The sequence below is a fragment of the Podarcis pityusensis genome (assembly GCF_964106645.2).
Source record: "Podarcis pityusensis genome assembly, chromosome: 17".
In the NCBI taxonomy this organism is placed as follows: Eukaryota; Metazoa; Chordata; class Lepidosauria; order Squamata; family Lacertidae; genus Podarcis; species Podarcis pityusensis.
Window position 1 is genome coordinate 15,356,020 of NC_138042.1, and position 17,000 is coordinate 15,373,019.

The 17,000-nt window shown below is 43.8% G+C and overlaps 1 protein-coding gene and 1 long non-coding RNA gene across 3 annotated transcripts in view; both read right to left on the minus strand.

Moving 5' to 3' along the window:
• ADAMTSL1 (ADAMTS like 1) overlaps positions 1-17,000 on the minus strand; it is a 485,290-nt gene that overhangs the window by 416,752 nt on the left and 51,538 nt on the right. The gene's annotated exons all lie outside the window — the stretch shown is intronic.
• LOC308466812 lies at positions 8,362-11,016 on the minus strand. Its single transcript, XR_013980968.1, has 2 exons — positions 10,879-11,016; positions 8,362-8,490 (listed from the first exon to the last, which is right to left on the minus strand). It is a non-coding gene; the product is annotated as an uncharacterized lncRNA (long non-coding RNA).

Genomic DNA, 17,000 nt, shown 5'->3' on the forward strand with positions numbered 1-17,000 from the left:
ACTTTGCTTCAGGATGAGAACAGAAATCGTGCTCCAGTGGCGCAGCAGCAGCAGGAGGCCCCATTAGCTAAAGTGGTGCTTCAGGTTAAGAACAGTTTCAGGTTAAGAACGGACCTCCAGAACGAATTAAGTACTTAACCCGAGGTACCACTGTACTATTTCTGGTTTTTTTAAAAAAACATCTATAACCATGCAATAGTCTTATAACCCAGAAAGGAGGATTAGGGCAGTGTGACAGGTTCTGCCACACTGAGTGACAAGCCTAGGTGCTGCTGCAGGGCTTCTTACTCTTCTTTGGCGATGCCTCGAGGCCGAGTAAGATTGTCTTCCATAAACTCAGTTTTAACAATGGGTCCCTAAGTGACTGTGGAGGCCAATTCTGGATCCACATGTCCTTCCACAGTGGGGACATAGGTTTCTGGGCAGGAGTTGATCACGGTGTGGATTTGCCAAGTGTGCCTTCCTCTTAGCACGTTTCTCCCTTGCGTCCTGAGTTTGAGTGTCTTCAAAGCCCACAACACCTTTGGTAAAGGCTGTTCTCCAATTGGAGCGCTCACAGTCCACTGTTTCCCAGTTGTCAGTGTTTATACTACATTTTTTAAAATTTGCCTTGAGACAGTCTTTAAACCTTTTTTTGGTGACCACCAGCAGTATGCTTTGCATTTTTAAGTTTGGAATAGAGTAGTTGCTTTGGAAGACGATAATCAGGCATCCGCACAACATGACCAGTCCAACAAAGCTGATGTTGAAGAATCATTGCTTCAACACTGGTGATCTTTGCTTCTTCCAGTACACTGCTATTAGTTTGCCTGTCTTCCCAAGTGATATGTAAAAATTTTCGGAGACACTGTTGATGGAATCTTTTGAGGAGTTGGAGATGGTGTTTATAATTGGCCCATGTTTCACAAGAATACAGTAAGCATCGCAACTGTCACATAGTGAACTGAGCAGAACGGAAGACAAGAGGCAGAGAGGCACCAAAGTTTGGCCTTGCACAGAGCATCATTGAAATTTGAAAGGCCCAAGTCCACCCTCGGAGCCCATTTCACAACCAGTTCTGACGTTTCATGCCTACAGTGGTACCTCAGGTTAAGAACTTAATTCGTTCTGGAGGTCTGTTCTTAATCTGAAACTGTTCTTAACCTGAAGCACCACTTTAGCTAATGGGGCCCCCTGCTGCCGCTGCGCCGCTGACAATTTCTGTTCTCATCCTGAAGCAAAGTTCTTAACCCGAGATAATATTTCTGGGTTAGCAGAGTCTGAAACCTGAAGTGTATGTAACCTGAAGCGTATGTAACCCGAGGTACCACTGTATTTCTATCATTCTTCTCGAAAGAACCTTGCACTTCCATTAAGTCAACTGGCATCCATTTAGTCAGCTTACAGTTCATTTTAATTAACATTTCAAGAGCAGCATATTAGACAAGATACAAAAACTTACAATATAAAGTCTAAATATACAGGTGGTTGAATATATTGGGATGGGGACATGGGGAGAGAAATTACTCAGCAGTCATATGTCATTTTTAAGAATTTCAGTCTTCCAACTCGGGAAAACCAGCATCACAGCATGACCTGCAATCACTAAAGAGGATAGTTGTGGTTTTTTTGAGCAATCACAAAGGCCTCATTTTGTTCAAAGCAGCAGTGACTTGGGATGAAATGGAATATTAGAAAATTGTTGTTCATCATGACTGCTTGCTTTGATGCAAAAAATTGTGCTAAGAGGCAACGCTACTTAGTGCCAGAGGTGTTGCAACAACTCTACAGCTTATGTCCCTTATATGCTGTTGAAGTGGAGAGTTTGACTATTTGTTACTAGGCTTGTAAACCAGTTAGAAAAAGGATCTTAAAGCAGGTTCCCATGTGTTCAGACAAAGGAAGAGTGAAAGCATATAGACATACCGTACTTTGTAGAAGACAAACTTCCTGCTATTTTACAGTATACTTCTTACTGTTTTAAGGCTGAATCTCATGCAGTGTTCATAACCTTATTAAGCCACAGTAGTGCTTGGGTTTTGTTTAACAGACATACAAGGATTTTCATGGGGAAAGCAAGAAAATGCTTTCAGATTCCTCCATTACCAAGAGCTACATTCTGCCATTTTCAGAAGATGTATGAAGGACCAAGAGCTCTTAAAACAATTTTTTTTGGTTATCCTTCAGTGCACATTATTTCTGTATATGGTGCGAAATGTACTTTCTGAATGAATGATTGATTACTTTTGACTTGTATACAGCATTAGAAGGTGGTGTTCTCTTTAACCCAGATAGAGCTGGCAACTACATGGAGATGACAGGTACAGTCATCTCTGCTGCCTTCTGTTATTAATACACAGCAGTGGGAGCTGAGCCAGATAGCTTTCCCAGCATTCAGTCACTACAATTCCTGCCTCCCAAAAGAAACATGCTCAACACTGGCAATACAGGCTGAAATAGCATGTGTGAGTGAAGAAGCATTTCTCAGCATTTGTGTGGTGTGTGTATCAATGGCTTGGGTCATAGGGACCTATAGCCCTATGGTTACAAGCAAAGCCTTATCTTGATTGGAATGATATGCTTGGAAGCAAAAGCAGGGTCAATTGAATTACTAGATGCCACTGGGTCTATCATGACATTGGCATCCTGGCTGGTCTAGGACCAATGGCAGAAACAACTGAATGTTCCTCTCAGGGTCACTGGTATCCTATCCTGTGACAACCATAGCTGTCAACATTTCCCTTTTTTAAGAGAAATTCCCTTATTCTGAATAAGATTCCTCGCAAGAAAAGGGAAAAGTTGACAGCTATGGTGACAACTGGTCTGAAGAGTTGCAGGGGCAATGGAATCTTACTGATGTGGCAGCTCATCAGGTCCTCTCAGAGGTCTGTTGAGGCCTGGGCCACTTCTGGATTTTGAGGTCACAAACCATAATAAATGCAGCCCAGCCAAAAATGACACATGGGAACAAAATAAGTCACCACCACCTTCCAAAAAGGGGACAGGAGTAGGAATTAATTAGATGGTTTTCCAGACTTTTTCCTGTGAAATGCAGTAATTGTTGTGGGAAAATATCCCTTTCACGTAATATTAACCCTGATATTAACCCTAATATCACAGTTGATGTTAAGCACATCACAGTTAAGAAAATCTGTGACTCTAAAATGCATTTACTACAGGGGTCAGCAAACTTTTTCAGCAGGGGGCTGGTCCACTGTCCCTCAGACCTTGTGGGGGGCTGGACTATATTTTTTTGGGGGGGAATGAACGAATTCCTATGCCCCACAAATAACCCAGATATGAATTTTAAATAAAAGCACACATTCTACTCATGTAAAAACACGCTGATCCCCGGACCATCCACAGGCTGGATTTAGAAGGCAATTGGGCCAGATCTGGCCCCCGGGCCTTAGTTTGCCTACCCATGATTTGCTACTTCTGTGCTGCAGACAGTAAAACATGTTTACTACTTATATGAAGCTATAGTTAAGCCAAAGTGCCTTAAATTTCAATTTCCATCCTTTTTGTTACACAGGTGGATTTGTAAACACATTAAGTAGAATGTTAAGTAGAAAGCTTTTTGATCCAAGAACCAGAACCATCAGGATAGCTTTTCATTGGAGTATAAAGCAGAATTATGTTGTTGGAGGAAACTCTTGAGAGTCCCAAGGACTGCAAGATCAAACCTATCCATTCTGAAGGAAATCAGCCCTGAGTGCTCACTGGAAGGACAGATCCTGAAGCTGAGACTCCAATACTTTGGCCACCTCATGAGAAGAGAAGACTCCCTGGAAAAGACCCTGATGTTGGGAAAGATGGAGGGCACAAGGAGAAGGGGACGACAGAGGACAAGATGGTTGGATAGTATTCTCGAAGCTACCAGCATGAGTTTGACTAAACTGCAGAAGGCAGTGGAAGACAGAAGTGCCTGGTGTGCTCTGGTCCATGGGGTCATGTAGAGTCGGACACGACTAAACGACTAAACAACAACAAAAATAAAGCAGAACTGTTTTCTAAGTGAGTAACAGGAATAATGTCTATTGAGTGTTAGTTTTTTCCACTGCTTCTAAATTATCAGGTTGCTGGCTTTGTCTGAAAAGGTTATTTTTCCTCTGCTGATAACTGAAATAGTTCAGCTATAGATATTCAGTAACTTCATGGTATATGCTCAAATAATTATCTTTTCTGATAATTTTTACAACCGAGATGTTTAAATGTATTTCAGCATGGTAGATAATAAAAAGAATGGCTGTTTAACCTGAGATTTCAAACCCTACACAAATCTTTATTTGTGTTGTCATCTGTATTTAAAAGGCCTAAGACTATATTATTAAATTATTATTATTATTATTATTATTATTATTATTAAGATTCCAGTGTATTAAGAATTAATAAAATGATCCAGAGATACTAGTGGTGAGCTGAAAAGAACCCCCCTCTTTCTCATTTGGGTAATTCATCATAATCAGTACTGAGTCCAGCACCTCACTTATTCAGAGATGGGTGGATTTCACAACTAACAGCAAGCAAGCAGTGACTAGAAAGTATTCTGAGATAGTAGAGAAGTGAACTGGACAGGGTGACATCCTGTTTTCTCGGCTGGGATTGTTTATTTGCAAATAGCAGCCTCGCCCTCTGAAGTAACCTAAGGACTTTGAGCATGTAAACAACTGCTTTGTTAATTACATTGAACTAACTACAAATCAGACCAAACATATTGTTAAAGTTTTTTGGGGGGGTACCCCCCTAAACTCTAAAAATTAATAAATGGAAGGATTTTGATTAGTTGGGATGTGAAGGGAGAAATGCAAGTTGCAGAGGAATTCCTTGGCTAGCCTGTGCAAAAAACACACGACCTGGCCAAGCCAGGGCCGTCAGGAAACAGTACAGGGCCACTGAGGGCCATTGGCATAGCAAAAGAACTGTCCCCCCCTCTTGCCCTGAGGTGTGAACAGAGACTGGGGATTTGGAAGTTTGCCTGGGTAACTGGGTATGAAGTGTCAGGAAAAATCACCTGTTAGCAGGTGTGCTGCGTAGAAGGAGGAGGAGGAAAGAGGCAGAAAGAAGACTAGGATCCATCTTGGGAAGGTTGGATGAAGGCTCGCTGCACTGCTGTGGGGGACAAGCCCATCTTGAAATGACCATGCTGTAAGCTCTGGACTCCCTCCATGCAGACTGAAGGTGCAAATAGGTGAATAAAGCATGTTTCTTAAAGCTATGGCCATCTCTGCCATGTCTCAGTTCTCCAAAGGAACACAAACGTTGGGTGAGTGCCTGGAACCCCCTGGGATCTTGCTATTGCTCAGCAGAGAGTGAATGTGGCACCCAACTTTTGTAACAATATTAATTCCATTTACCTGTGTTAATGTCACACGTTCTGGAAATCTCATTTTAGACATTTTGTTCAGGACTTCCCCATTAAGATTAGAATGTAGGGACAATCCATATACTTGGAGGATAGCATTTATTTAGAGCAGGGATTAGAGACCTATGGCCATTCAGATATTTCATAGAATCATAGAATTGTAATGTTGGAAGGGGCCGTGGGGGTCATCAAGTCCAACCCCCTGCAGTGCGGGAATATGCAGCTGTCCCATACCAGGATTGAACCTCCAGTTCCCATTAGCCCCAGGCAGCATGGCCAATGGTCAGGGACAATGGAAACTGAACATCATCTGGTGGGTCACTTCTCTGGTATGGGAGTAATAATAATAATAATAATAATAATAATAATAATATATTATTTGTACCCCACCCATCTGGCTGGGTTTCCCCAGCCACTCTGGGCGGCTTCCAACAAAGATTAAAAATACATTAAAATGTCACACATTAAAAACTTCCCTGAACAGGGCTGCCTTCAGATGTCTTCTAAATGTAAGGTAGTTGTTTATCTCTTTGACATCTGATGGGAGGGCGTTCCACAGGGCAGGCACCACTACCGAGAAGGCCCTCTGCCTGGTTCCCTGTAGCTTTGCTTCTCGCAATGAGGGAACTGCCAGAAGCCCTTGGTGCTGGACCTCAGTGTCCGGGCAGAACAATGGGGGTTGTGATGCTCCTTCAGGTATACTGGGCCGAGGCCGTTTAGGGCTTTCAAGGTCAGCACCAACACTTTGAATTGTGCTCGGAAGCGTACTGGGAGTCAATGAAGATCTTTCAAGACCGATGTTATGTGGTCTCGGCGGCCTCCTCCAGTCACCAGTCTAGCTGCCGCATTCTGGATTAGTTGTAGTTTCTGGGTCACCTTCAAAGGTAGCCCCACATAGAGAGCATTGCAGTAGTCCAAGTGAGAGATAACTAGAGCATGCACCACTCTGGCGAGACAGTCTGCGGGCAGGTAAGGTCTCAGCCTGTGTACCAGATTGTGATGGCTTGAGAATACTCTCCGCAAGAAAAGCTCCTGCTCACTCAGAGATACATAGATACAGTCTTTATTTTACATATGTACAAGCAGCACACATACTATGCGCCCGAATCTTGAGAGTCAGATTCCCGAAGTGACTTACGTCCGCCCCTTTTCCAACAGAAGAGGCGAGGCATTCTCAATTGATGTCTCTGTCCCCTGCGCTTTAACCCCTGCCAAGGAGTGTGGTGGAGTCTCCTTCTTTGGAGGTCTTTAAGCAGAGGCTTGACAACCATATGTCAGGAGTGCTCTGATGGTGTTTCCTGCTTGGCAGGGGGTTGGACTCGATGGCCCTTGTGGTCTCTTCCAACTCTATGATTCTATGATTCTATGATTCTAACCCTCTCCTTTCCTGAGCAGATAGAACTGGCACTGCATCACTGTCAGTGCCAGAGCTTCCTGTGAGGAGTTGAGGCTCTGCTCCAGCATCTGAGAACCTTCCCTCCTCCTGACTTCCCCTCCTTTCTTGCACTGGCACTTCCTGCCCCCCTTCCTCTGCTTGTCTCTCCTCCTCCTCCCCTGCGTTCTCCGGCAATTCCATGACACAGATGGAGCTGATAAACAGCTGCCCTGGACACAGAATTGACCTGTGCCTCCAGCTGTGAGTCCAAAATGAGTCCCAGGCTGCGCACCTGGTCAGGGGCACAGTTGCCCCATTCAGGACCAGGGAGTCCTCCACACATGCCCGCCTCTTGTCCCCCAAGAACAGTACTTCTATCCTGTCAGGATTCAACCTCAATCTGTTAGCCGCCATACATCCTCCAACCGCCTCCAGGCACTCAGACAGGACCTTCACCGCCTTAAGAGAGGTAGAGCTGGGTGTCATCTGCATATTGATGGACACCCAGTCCAAACCCCCTGATGATCTCTCCCAGCGACTTCATGTAGATGTTAAAAAGCATGGGAGAGAGGAGCTGCTATATTGGTAGTTATTTGGCCACAAGTTAAAGTCCCCACTTAGTCCCCAGCATCACCTACCACACTGCTCTCCAGAGGGTTGGATGATGCTCTGGAATGCTGGCAGCTGATGCCACTGGAAGCTCCAAGAGGAATCTGCAAATGCCACCCCACCACTCCCTGGATCAAAAGCCAGAAAGAGCATTTCTGTCTGTTGAAAGTGAACTTTGGATCAGGACCAAGGCAACTTTTTAAAGTATTGTTTTTCATCGCAGCACCATTAGATGCTCTGTGCTACTGCCCTCTGTAAAATGTTCTGTGTGTTTTTGAAAGACAGTCTCTTATAAGAAAATATGAACCCACCAGCGCAATCCTACAAATGTCTATTCAAATATTTTAAATACAGACATATGGAAGCATGAGTATACTTAAACCCCTGAAAGGCAAACTAAGGAACTAGGAATGTGAACAGTTTGGCCTCTGCTTTGTTCTGATCTAGCTTTAAAGACTTAAGAGTATGTCTCTCTCTTCTTGAAACCAGAGTTGCATTTTTGGGGACTTTATGGCAGATGGATACAAAATCTCTGAGATTTATCCTATCTGTATAAGTCTGGCAAGAATTATGAAGAAAAACATCTAACATTGAAAAGTGTGTGTGGGGGGGTGTTCTTTCTAAATTTGCATTCTATTAATAACTGGTGTTTAGCTTGACAATTATAACCTTTTTCATATCTCTGTTTTGGTGAGATGAGGCCTGTCTGGACCATAATTGTATAATAGAATTAAACGTCTTTCCATTATATGTAATTATTTCCTTGTGAAAACAAATTAAATACTGAAAGTTGTTATATTGCATTAATTTTTGTGTTAATATGGCTTTTGTATATTTTAAGAAAGTCTTTGCCCTTTTTAACATTGTGTACTCTTGGATTCAAATTGCATGATTATGTACACACACAACTTCTGCTGTACAGATCACATGGGCAAAAGCTTTGCTTTCCCCTCCACTATCAATGCTAAGTGTGGCTGGCCTCGCCATAACATTTTAAATAAAAGTCATTATTCAATAGACTCAGAAACCACACTCAGCCTATCATCATTCTGTTTTAATAAGTTTGCATTGAACTGTTGTTGTTTCGCTTTGAGACCGGGCTGATAATCTTCAGTGAGCCATAGTTCAAAATCTTGTCTGATCTTTCTAGTCATTTTCTAATCTGAAAGAAAACCCACATCTAACGTGAGAACAGATATTAGGGCAAGGCCCAACTCAGGAAATAGACAAGGAGAAGAAGCATTTGTTCACCACATTGAATATCATTCCATAGAGCATCTTAATGTACAGGGATGATAAACAGAGCCATGTGGACTCTGCTAAATGAGAAACAAAAGGATGTCACAGCAGAATAATGGGAGCTCATCTTTAACACTTTTCTATATGTGTTCTGCATGAAGGCAATGTCTCAGTGTTCCATGGAACTGAGTGGCCCAGGAATTTTGGGGAGGGGAAAAATTTTGCTATGAACAATGAGGTTCCAGAAGAAGTGAAATCTCCCACTCAGTCATGAGAACTGTAGCAGTTGACTTCCCTCTTCTAAGGTAGAGTCCATCACCAGTGGGTGGCTACTATCCAAAATCATAACTAGAACCATTACATTAACCAAAGAATAAAGGTAAAGGGACCCCTGACTATTAGGGCCAGTCGTGGCCAACTCTGGGGTTGCGGCGCTCATCACGCTTTATTGGCCGAGGGAGCTGGCGTACAGCTTCCTGGTCATGTGGCCAGCACGACTAAGCTGCTTCTGGAGAACCAGAGCTGCGCACGGAAACGCTGTTTACCTTCCCACTGGAGCAGTACCTATTCATCTACTTGCACTTTGACGTGCTTTCGAACTGCTGGGTTGGCAGAAGCAGGGACTGAGCAACGGGAGCTCACCCCGTCGTGGGGATTCGAACCGCCGACCTTCTGATCGGCAAGTCCTAGGCTCTGTGGTTTAACTCAGAGCGCCACCCGCGTCCCTCGTAACCAAAGGGTAGGGCATTCAAATTGGAAAATGGGGGGAGGGGAGTCACTTAAGTACAGTAAGTGCTAAATCAAGCACAACTATTGAAATACAGTGTTCAATTCCCCAGTTTGTGTTTTGAAAAATGAAATGAAACACCAGTACTGTATTTATAAACACATAGAAAGATGAAATGTGCAGATTATGCCAGCAGCTGTTTTCAGGGTAAGCAGAAGGGGGGGTTCTCCCACTTCTATTGATCAGACAACAAGCTCACTGGCAGACCAACTCTGCTTCTGCATTACAAAGATGTCTGGAAATGTGACACGAAGGCTGGTGACATTAACCCCACCATGTGGGAATCCCTTGCAGACAGCCATAGTGCCAGGAGACAATCAGTCAGGTTGTGTATCCACAGCAGTGACCAGAGAAGGAATAACCACTGAGAAGAGTGCAGAAAGAAGAAATGCTATGGTACATCTGCATCAGCTCAACCAGATGCCTTCATCTGCACCAACAGCAACAAAACATGTATCTCCTGTATTCGTCTCTATAACCACAGCAGGCGCTGTGACTCTCCAATGGTTTGACTTCACCCCTGAAGGCGCATTCTTCCACTGTCACCCGAGACAGACAGAGGCCAACAGCAGCAGTTATCGTCCACTCTGAAAACTGCACAGTGCACAAAAGTGGCAGAGGCATAAACAACCAAGGAACATTTTCCATATTTCTTGATGCACAGCTATTCATCGCCTCACAGTTTGTTGTGTTCAAACCAATGTCGAATAAATTCTAATAGCTCCAAAATGTTTATAGCTAGTATTGCCTGTAAAAATAAAGGGGGGGGCCTCAACTCCCATCCTAAAATAAAATGAAAAGGATATGATATTCTTGCTCTTTCCCCCTTCATTTAAACGGTTTTACTGATTTGATGATAGCGTGCTGAAGAATTGCAAAAAACTGGGCAGCTGTCAACAGTGTATTTGGCAGACTCCTAAATTTATTATGTAGTCCATCTACTATCTGCCAGACCTGACCCTCGCATCTTCCCTGTTAACAATCTTCACATACAATCTCTTTCCAACTCCCATTGGGGTCTAGCCAACAGCATTCACACACACACACAAATTCTTCCTGTGAATTACAAACAACATGCAAACATCTATCCTCTGGCAATGGGGGGTGGTGGGTACTTCACAAGGGTGCTATGTGTAGTGCAAATTGTTTGTTTGTATGTCACAGAAATAGCATACACGCTTGTAATTTCTGCACGAGTAGCAAAACAAAAAGGGGGAAAAAATGAGAGTCCTCATTGCTGTTTCCTGCTAATAATCCACAGGCTGCCAAAGTAACTTGAACCTCTCTCCTCTACACACCCAGTCCCTAAGTCACTAACCTTCCCAACAGCACTGACAGCAATGATTGCCTGGAAAAGAATTGCAAAAGCTAAGAAAAAACAGCTTTCCATACAAAAAGAATTTGGGGGGCTGAACTGTGATCAGAGTGTTAACCTACCAATGCAAATGTGGTGGCAATGTTGAAATCTTTCTTCACACACAGATACACATATGGACATCAAGCTGCTATTCTGTGCCTACTTACCTGAGAGCAAGCCCTACTGAGTTCAGTGGGGCTGACTTCTGAGTAGACATGCACGGATAGAAACCGACACTGCAGCTATTTTTCAACTTGCCCTCAGTTCTCCTTGTTTCTATGCGCAACCCATCGACACACTTTATCTCGTTATTACATCAGAGAATATTGCCTCAGTGATGTAGAAGAGCACAGTACATCTGGTAAGTAAGGAAATAAATCACAAGGCTGGCTTTTGGGAGTCCTCCACCCCCCACCCCACCCAATACCCTGGTTTGAATAAAAAGAATTGTTTCATCATCTGCTACTTCCCTGCTAGCTGCTCAGCCCTGTAGGCTCATATGGCCTGTTTTGGCTTAGGAGAACTTTCTCACTAGCAGATGAAGGCTGGCACACACCAAAAAAGAGGTTCACAGCTGTGCAATATGCTGCGCTGCATTAACTACAAATCCCCAGCTACATTATGAAATTTTTATTTCATACTCCGCCACCCCCCACCCCACCCCCCAAATATGAAATCTGTACTTGCTACATTCTCAACTTGACAGGATGACAGGCACACAGAAGATTAGGCCAGCCCTCTTGTCTGGCAAGAGTAATTTTCTAAAAGCTAAACTTCTGGTGTCAGGAACTCCCACTTTCTTCTCAAACTTGTATATGCATAAACCGTAATTTCATCCACAGTTTTCTTAATTAAACCAAATGCACACATGTAACCGAGCAAATGTTTTCACTAGGTACACTTGCATGAAATAATCTGCCCAAATATAGGAAGGTAGGAAGCTCAGGAAGGTAGGAAGCTCAGGAAGGTAGGAAGCTAGGAAGGTAGGTAGAGACATCACCTTGCCAACAAAGGTCCGTATAGTAAAAGCTATGGTTTTCCCAGTAGTGATGTATGGAAGTGAGAGCTGGACCATAAAGAAGGCTGATCGCCGAAGAATTGATGCTTTTGAATTATGGTGCTGGAGGAGACTCTTGAGAGTCCCATGGACTGCAAGAAGATCAAACCTCTCCATTCTGAAGGAAATCAGCCCTGAGTGCTCACTGGAAGGACAGATCGTAAAGCTGAGGCTCCAATACTTTGGCCACCTCATGAGAAGAGAAGACTCCCTGGAAAAGACCCTGATGTTGGGAAAGATGGAAGGCACAAGGAGAAGGGGACGACAGAGGACGAGATGGTTGGATAGTGTTCTCGAAGCTACCACAGCATGACTTTGACCAAACTGCGGGAGGCAGTGGAAGACAGAAGTGCCTGCCGTGCTCTGGTCCATGTGGTCACGAAGAGTCGGACATGACTAAACGACTCAACAACAACAAAAGGAAGCTCTCTTAGTATAAGTCAGACCATGGGGGGGGGGTCTATTTGGCTTGGTGTTGTCAACAATGACTAGCAGCCGATCTCTAGGGATTTCAGACATCTCCTACCTGGAGATATAAGAGATCAAACCTGGGACCTTTTCGATGCAAGGCACATGGTCTATTACTGATCAGTCACCCTTCTGATTGCCCAGTTCCTAAGGCAATCAAGTCACTAACACATACTCACAAATTGACAATAATAAGTAATAATAATAATTTATTTGTATCCCGCCCATCTGACTGGGTTGTCCCAGCCACTCTGGGCGGCTTCCAGTGTATATGAAAACATAGTAAAACAATAAACCTTAAAACCTAGAACCCTAAGTGAAGGATAGGGCTGGGAGATACATCAATATATCATCCAAAGCTGGTTTGAAGCTCATATTGCTATATCGATTTCATAATTTTTGACCTGATGTATCATGATGTGTGTGTGTGTGTGTGTTTGTGTGTGTGAGAGAGAGAGAGAGAGAGAGAGAGAGAGAGATAGAGAGAGAGAGAGCGCTATGCAAAAATAACAATGTGGGGAAAACCGTGAAGCCAGCCAATGCTTCTCTCGATTCCTGCAGCTCCTGTTAACTCTGCCAGCTCAGTATATTGCTGCAGTGTATAGCTGGCGATACAGTGCTATGTTGAAAGCTACTTATTGCCCGGCCCTGTTGAAGGGGAGCTAAAAGGCAGCAGAAGCATTGCAACCACCAGCAAACACTTTAGCACATATTAGGTAAAGGTAAAAGGTACCCCTGCCCGTACGGGCCAGTCGTGTCCGACTCTGGGGTTGCGCACTCATCTCGCTCAAGAGGCCGGGAGCCAGCGCTGTCTGGAGACACTTCCAGGTCACGTGGCCAGCGTGACTAAGCGGCATCTGGCGAGCCAGCACCAGCGCCGCACACGGAAATGCCGTTTACCTTCCCGCTATAAAGCGGTACCTATTTATCTACTTGCACTTAGGGGTGCTTTCGAACTGCTAGGTGGGCAGGAGCTGGGACCGAACAGTGAGAGCTCACCCCGCCGTGGGGATTCGAACCGCCGACCTTGCGATCAGCAAGTCCTAGGCACTGAGGTTTTACCCACAGCGACACCCGCGTCCCTGCACCACCCTGTACTTTAGCACATATTAGCATGTATCAAAGTCAGCAACCTCCAATGCTATGAAAGCTGAGGGAGCTAAACAGGCTTTGGGATTGGAATATTGTGAAGCTGGTTTTGTTGCCGTTCGCATTGTCCCACTTATTTAAAAATCATTTTGAACTTCTTTCTAACTTGTGTATTTTTAAACTTGGGGATTAAAAGATGTGAGGTGTGCCTGGGAAGAAAGGAGCTGGGGAGAGAACAGGGACTTTTATCATTCTTTTATCTAAGCAAGCCACTCACACCACAAATAAGGCAGCCTTATTTGCATCTGAACTCCCTCTCTAACCCCAATTTAGTTCTCCATGTTCTTTTCTGCACGCCTTTCACCCTTCCTTCAACCTTGCCTCCTCTCCAGCCATGCCATCTCATATCACCCTCATCTGTCCCACCTGCAATAAAACATGTCTCTCCTGTATCAGTTTCTACAGCCACAGTATGTGCTGTAACACTCCAGGGATTAGACTTTGCCCATGAAGGCACACTCTTCCATTGTCTCCCAAGACAGACGGATGCCAATAACAACATATCATGACATACAATGACTGTGAGATCCACAAGTACATCTCTGGTCAAATGTCAAAGCGGACACACAATAACATCCTATACTGGTTATTATTTTTCAATTAAGTTGTGTCCTTGTGAATAATAATTTTATTCTAATCTCTAATGGCGAGAACAGAGGTTTTGAAAGCAAAATGGTGTCAATGTCAACAAAAGGAAGATGCTTCTGTCTCTTCTAGGGGAATGCCAAATGTATGCGGAAGACAACTTCCTTCAGCAATGGCACAGGGCTATGCTCACCCACTATTTCTCAGTCTAACAATCTGCAAGCCGATGTTCAACTGGTTGGCTTTGAAATGGCTGAGCAGCGAAGTTCATTTTAGCTATAACTCAGCCCTAATTTTATCTGTCAGCAATTTTATGCAGCTTCCCAGACATAATAGGTGATTGCCAAGTTCGTTTTTGAATAAAACCACCCTTCTAAAAAAAGCATCGTATTAATATGTCAGCAGGCAATGAAATATTTTCATTCGACAGTTTTTCTTCAACATTTGCTTATGCACCAACATAAAACGGGATTTTTTTTTTTTTAAAAAAAGCAATTTCATTAGGTGCTAGTCTGAATGTTTGTTTGAAAGCATTTGATTTGGCATAGCTGTTCTTTCCGTGGTCCCCACACCCAAATCTCCTGACTGGGCAATGCTGGTTTGTTAGTTTCAGGACTGAAGTTGGTCTGATATGAGAGGTCAAAAAGTAATCAAAATAGTAAGAACCACCGCCAAGAGAAAAAGAGAATTGTGAGATTTAAAAATGCCCTGATTGTGCTGTTATAACACATAAAGTGCTAAGAAAATCTCTTTCCCCCCCTCCAGGCTTTATGAACTCTGCCCTCCAAATGGACACCGATTCCAAAATGCACTTTTAAGTTTGCTTAGCCCCAGTTTACACTGGAGGACAACAAGATTCAGATTTAGTTGCTGTTCATCTCTAAACTCTGTGATTTAGGATTTGCCATTGTGTTTTGACCCAAACTTGTGCCTATGTAACCCCTGTGGCTTCAATACACCTGTTACTTTATTGAAGGCTTTTAAGCTATTGTGCACAGATTGGGTTAGGGAGGAGCGGAAGTACATGACAGAATGCTTTCAAGGCTTTAGGTAAAGGTAAAGGGACCCCTGACCATTAGGTCCAGTCGTGGCCGACTCTGGGGTTGCAGCGCTTATCTCGCTTTATTGGCTGAGGGAGCTGGCGTACAGCTTCCGGGACTTGTGGCCAGCATGACTAAGCTGCTTCTGGCGAACCAGAGCAACGCACAGAAACGTCGTTTACCATCCCGCCGGAGTGGTACCTATTTATCTACTTGCGCTGGTGTGCTTTCAAACTGCTAGGTTGGCAGGAGCAGGGACAGAGCAACGGGAGCTCACCCCATTGCGGGGATTCGAACCGCCGACCTTCTGATCGGCAAGTCCTAGGCTCTGTGGTTTAACCCACAGTGCCACCCACATCCCTCAAGGCTTTAGATGCCCTTTTAACTAAGAACTGCAAGAACGGGATATTCAGAGCAGGCCTGGGCTATCTAGTTATTTTTAAAAGGCGAGTTCTATCCACCCCAAGTAGAATTCAGCGCAGAACTGAGGAAACTGTTCCATCAACACAAGAATTTCTGCTTGTCCAATTTCTGCCCTTTCCTTCCTGCACACACTGTTCTGGGGTTCTCCTGGCCCCCTAAGCCAACTGAGGAGGCAGTGGCATAGTGTGGGTTGCCAGCGCCTGGGGCCGCATGGAGGATGGCAGATTGGAGGGAAGGAAACCGATGGAGTACACATGTCCCTTCAACTGCCTAATGGTGTCCACATCACCCAGCAACCAGAGAGATAAGAAAAGAAGAGTCATTCTGTTGTCTGGAGAGCTCACTTCCTTGCTCACATGGAGAAGCCATCTTCAACAGATCCCAGCAAAAGAAGTGCACAGCTGTATTGTGACAGCACCAGATGCTGAAATATTGTGCCCTGAACAATTCTGTGCCTGGGGCAACTGTCCCTGTGCCCCCCACATGCTGCACCGCAAGGGGAAGGAGGGGAGGAAGTCCCATACGCAAGCAGGAAACCTTGCAGTAGACTCCACTAGTGGAATGGGATGATTGGATCCAGCCTATTATTATTATTATTATTATTATTATTATTATTATTATTATTATTATCTGGGGGGAGGGCTCTCTCACAGCATACTTAAGTAATCATATTGCAGTATGTATCTTTAATTATAACTGGGGTTTTAAAAAATAAAAAATAACACTGCTAATTCATGCAGCCATTGATTCAACAATTGTAATGTGTGCTGCTGTCCTTTGTTCGCTTAAAATATTTCAAGCAGCATCTTAACTTCTGCAATGTTAACAAAGCCCAGCATTTGCAAACTGGAAAAGTATGCATTACAGCAATAAAGGCATCCTTTGAAGAGAATGCACAATTTAAAAACATGTGGTGTTGTAATTAAAGCTGGGGGGCGGGATTCAATAAAATATCTATCTTTCTTTCTTGTCAAGCTGCTTCAGAAAATATTTACCATGATACAGAATTGTTTATCTGTTCTTCGTTTGTTTTGAAAGTGGCCATCAAATTGGTAGCTAACTATTCCCTGGCACTAGGCAAAAAACTGATTGATTTCAGACAATATCACTTAGATGCAAAGAGGCCTTGCTAGCTCGCCTCATTTCCTTACTGTGCTACATACACTTTATTGTAAAGGATTTAACCACAAACCACCTGCATGAATTTTTATTTTTGTAAGAACTCATTAAGACGTTTAACAGGACTGTGGAGCACTGCTTTATGCAACATTTAGTGTTGGCTATCAGCTGTTCGGAAGGACTGAGAATGTTTTATAAAGTGAGAGTAACAGAAAGCAGAGGGAACAATGAGATGAACATGCAGCATTTGTCTATGGGTCCAAGTCCTCTAGAATGCACAAACGAAGATTTAACAGGTCAATGATTCTAGCAACTTTGATACTTGAGCAGTAAATACTGTTCTAACTTGAGTGCTTTTTTAAAAACAAATCCATTTTGCTCATTTCTATTTCTTTCACTTGTTCAATATAGGCAGGGATTGGCCAGTTCATCTAAGAACTAGCTCTGC